The sequence below is a fragment of the Triticum aestivum genome, chromosome 2A, assembly GCF_018294505.1.
Source record: "Triticum aestivum cultivar Chinese Spring chromosome 2A, IWGSC CS RefSeq v2.1, whole genome shotgun sequence".
NCBI classification, from domain to species: domain Eukaryota; kingdom Viridiplantae; phylum Streptophyta; class Magnoliopsida; order Poales; family Poaceae; genus Triticum; species Triticum aestivum.
The window spans coordinates 234275883-234280797 of record NC_057797.1 but is presented as its reverse complement, the minus strand read 5'-3'; positions in this window follow the sequence as shown (position 1 = coordinate 234280797).

Below are 4915 nucleotides of genomic sequence, written 5' to 3'. Positions count from 1 at the left end.
GCCGCCGGACCCCGCCGCCACCGCCTCGCCGGAGCCGCCGCAGCCGTCCCGCCTCCCGAGGTTTACCTCGATCCCGCCGCCAGTTTTCCCAGAAAAACCGTTCGGTTTTGGTCGGTTTTTTTGTTTCGTTTTTTCTTTAGATCGATTTTTTTCTGGTTTAGGCTAATTAGCGAGCGTTCGCTCGTTCGTTCGTTTTAACGAATGCATTCTTCATTTAGATTCAGTTAACAAACGTTCGTTGGTTAAACTATTCGTCGTTTTTCTTTTTCTCGGATTAAATCCGTGATTTTCTGATCGCGATTTCTGATCAGATTTTCGTTTTAGTTTATCTTTTCGCTCGTTTATTGAAATCAGGCGATTCAAGCGCCAGGAGTTTCATCTCGAAACCCTCTTTCCGTTTAACCAATTGAAACAAGTTTTTGCTTCTGTAAAAATTTCCTTAGATCCAGAATAGTAAATGAAGCCTGTTTCTTTTGCCGTTTGTTTTTCGTTGCTTCGTTCGATTCGATTCTTTTTGCCAACCGGAGTTCTTAAGTTGAACTTGCTGGTTAAATCTCTTATTTGAGTTTTACCTGTGCATTAGTTGAGTACTTATTGTGTGCTTGTTTGTTTGCGATAGAGTACCCGGAGCGTGCCGCTTGTTACTTCGAATCGCTAGGTTTCTCGGATCATCAGCAAGGCAAGTAACACTTTGATCATACCTCCTACTACCCAGTTTTATTGCATTAGATCAATCCTTACACATTGCATGATTAGGATCTAATTAAATTGTGGGTTTGGGAAGTAGTTGAGGTAGTACCTATTACCTGTCTAATTATCAAACCTTTGGGAGTTACTTCTATGTTTGCTTATTATTGCTATGCTATGCTAGTAGACGTGGATTGGGTGAGTGTATCCATGACATGTGTGAGCTTTGTTAATTAATGGTTTACTTAAGGAGGCAACCTAAACACACATCTGGGTGGATTGAGGCACCTGGGTATTCCAGGATTGCCTGTTTTCTTTTGGACCGCCACCCAGGCTCAAAGGGATCATGAGATTATTCATGCTAGAAACTTTCGTGTGCAGCCACAAGCTATTATGGGCTCTAGCATAGTTGACTAAGTCATTCGAACTCTTACAGTGGTAGACTAGCAGATGTAGGGGATGTAGGTGGTACGGTCTACCCATCGTAAGGTGCTAGCACTTCTGAAAGACTATGTCTCGGTCATCCGTTTCTCAAACACCGTGTAGTGCGAGAAACCAAACGGAGGCGATCGAGTCTTGTGGGGAAAAGTGCGCAAACCTCTGCAGAGTGTATAAACTAATCATGGTTAGCCGTGTCCCCGGTTATGGACATCTTGAGTATCTAGTACCTGGATTATCATGTGAATCTCAACATGTTACTCTAAAGATTAATTTTGTTGGGTTTGTTTAATGATGATGTTTAATTGGGATTGAGAATGCTGTCAACCATTCTCAATGTTTAACAACCACCATAATAGTAAAATAAATTTATTCCTTTGCAGTAGGGAAAAATTGGCTTTATGCAAAACTGTAACCATAGAGCTCTCCACCAGCCAAATATGCATATAGTATAGCTGTTTCATTCCATTATTCTCTATGTGTTACATTGCCAGCATATTCCATGTGCTGACCCATTTTTGGGCTGCAACGTTAATGTTGCAGACTTTTCAGACAACGATTAAGGAGTTTTAGGTCGTGGTTCTATACTCAGTGATGCCGTTGGAGTTGATGGACTCACTTATCTTCCAAGCCTTCCGCTGTTATCGTTATTAGATGGCCTTAAGCCATTTTTATTGTAATAAGTTATCTTTGGAGACACTCGATGTAATAAGTGTGTGATTGTTACTCTGCTATAAATCCTTCAAGTACTGTGTGGTGTCAGCATTACTGATCCAAGGATGACACCGGAGCATAGAGATTGGACCGTTTGAGGTCTTGTCGCTACACAATCTCACACCCGCGAGATCAAGTCTATTTAAGCTTATGGGAAGGGAAGGGTAGTGAGGTGGACCTGCAGCAAGCACTAAGCATATATGGTGGCTAACATACACAAGTAAGAGCGAGAAGAGAAGCAACGCAATGGTCGTGAAGCTAGAAGTGATCAAGAAGTGATTCTGAAACTACTTACGTTCAAGCATAACACAAGAACCGTTTTCACTTCCCGGACTCCGCCGAAAAGAGACCATCACGGCTACACACTCTATTTATCCATTTTAAATAAGTGAAGTGTCAAGTTCTCTACAACCGGACATTAACAAATTCCCATCCGCCTCATAACCACGGGCACGGCTTTCGAAAGTTCAAACCCTGCAGGGGTGTCCCAACTTAGCCCATCACAAGCTCTCATGGTCAACGAAGGATATTCCTTCTCCCAGGAAGACCCGATCAGGCTCAAAATCCCGGTTACAAGACATTTCGATAATGGTAAAACAAGACCAGCAAAACCACCCGATGTGCCGATAATCCCGATAGGAGTCGCATGTATCCCATTCTCAGGGCAACACAGGATGAGACAGGCTACGAGTAAAACCAGCCCTCGAGTTTCCCCGAGGTGGCCCCCCCAGGCGGCTCGGTTTGGACCAACACTTAGAGAAGCACTGGCCCGGGGGGTTAAAATAAAGATGACCCTCGGGTTGGCCGACCCAAGGGAAGGGTAATATGTTGTTAGGCAAATGTAAAACCAAGGTTGGCCCTTGCTGGAGGAGTTTTATTCAAAGCGAATTGTCAAGGGGTTCCCATAACACCCAACCGCGTAAGGAACGCAAAATCTAGGAACATAACACTGGTATGATGGAAACTAGGGCGGTAAGAGTGGAACAAAACACCAGGCATAAGGCCGAGCCTTCCACCCTTTACCAAGTATATAGATGCATTAACTAAATAATAGATATTATGATATCCCATTATATCCAGGTTCCAACATGGAACAAACTTCAACTGCACCTGCAACTAGCAACGCTATAAGAGGGGCTGAGCAAAGCGGTAACATAGCCAAACAACGGTTTGCTAGGAAAGGTGGGTTAGAGGCTTGACATGGCAATATGGGAGGCATGATATAGCAAGTGGTAGGTAACGCGGCATACCGATAGAACGAACAACTAGCAAGCAAAGATAGAAGTGATTTCGAGGGTATGGTCATCTTGCCTGAGATCCCGAAAGGAAGAAGAACGAGTCCATGAAGAAGACAAACGGACGTAGTCGAACGAATCCTCACAACTCCGGAACGAAACCGAAGCTAATGAGAGAAGCAACCCGGAAAGAAGCAAGAAACATAGTAAACAACCATCACATAAGCATGGCATGATGCACAACCAAAGACGATGCATGTCCGGTTTAATGAGGCATGGCATGGCAAAGTGCAACAACCAACACTACAAGTTAAGTGGAGCTCCATATGCAACGAGTTGCCTATTGACGGAACACCACATGACTTATTTAGTTCTCTCCCGTTTATGTACTCAACAATATTAAATGTTGGTTAGCATGGCAAGAGGTGAAGCGTATGAAGACTACCTATCTAGGCAAGTTTAAATGAGGCCGGATATAACAAACAACAAATCCAGAAAATTCCCAGTGCAATATTTGAATTTGGTACTGATCTGCCCTAAACCATATTTTAGAGTTGTTAAACATGCAAAGTAAGTACATCATGTTAAACTAGGCATTTTTCTACCCCATTTACATATAAAGTTTATTTAAAACTAAGCTACGGTTATTTAGTTATGAACTAAAGCATTTTAACATGGCATAAGAGCAAATTAATGCAAACATCAAGTTAAACATTTTTAACATGCATGAAAGTGGCATATTATGAAACTAGATGGAATTCTAGTCATTTTTCATATATAACTCATTTTAATCCTATGCACCATTTGTGATTTATTAAATGCATGAACTAGGGGGCCTTTATGTAAAAACTGTAGTCTCTAGAAAATTGCGAAAATCGCAGCAATAGGGAAAAAACACTATGGGCCGAATATGAATGGCCCGATAGCAGCATGGGACCTGGATCTGAAGCTCACCAGGCCTCATGGGCCGGCTTGACGCGAGCTGGGCTGGATCTGGAGGCAAGGACGCGGTCAACAACAGTAGTAGGCCGGCTCGGGCGGTCGCGGTCAATGGAGCGGGCTGAACCCAGCGGGACTTGGCGCTGCGGTCACCATCCTCGCGTGCTCGCACGCAGAAACAGGGGAGACCGACGATGGACTTGGCGCTCTCCGGTGGGGCAGCACGGCGATCTGGAGGCAGGGATGGGGTTCTTGACCGGCGCACGAGAAGAGGCAGCTCCGGCGTGGGGCTCATCCTTGCGGCAGCGGGGTTGGAAGCATCCGGTCACCGCGAAGCGGAGGAGGCCGGGGATTGCTGTGGCTGAGGAAGAGGCACGTCGGCGCAGGTATTGACGGTGACGGACGGGAAGCACACGCAATGCAGAAATCCCTCGCGGTTCAAGGACCGGAGAAGATCTTGGCCGGCGTTGAAGCTTTGGCCAGTCGACAGCTTAAAGACAGCGGCTCCATGGTCTCCTGTTCGACATGCAGAGCAAGAGAGAGAGAGATGAGATAGGGAAAGTAGAAGGGAAAGAAGGAGGTAGCGCGAGGGGGGGGGCTCGGGCGATGTGCAAGGCGACGAGGAGCATCTCCTCGAGGAGGAAGAAACAGGGCGCGGCGGAGCCGGTCCTGCTGGTCCGGCGAGAGGGTCCTCGGGTGCGGCCGCGCGGGACAAGCTGCATGGCACGGAGCTCTGGCCTGCTCCCGAGCGACACGAGGGAGGGGTCCTTAGGGCGCAGGCAGGAGCGAGGATGTAGGGGCACCTAGTCGTCGGTGACGCAGCTGGTCACGAGGACGGGCGCGGGGTTCGGACGCGCGAGGATGTGGTCGAGGAGCTCGGGAGGCTCGGCGGCTTCGCGTCC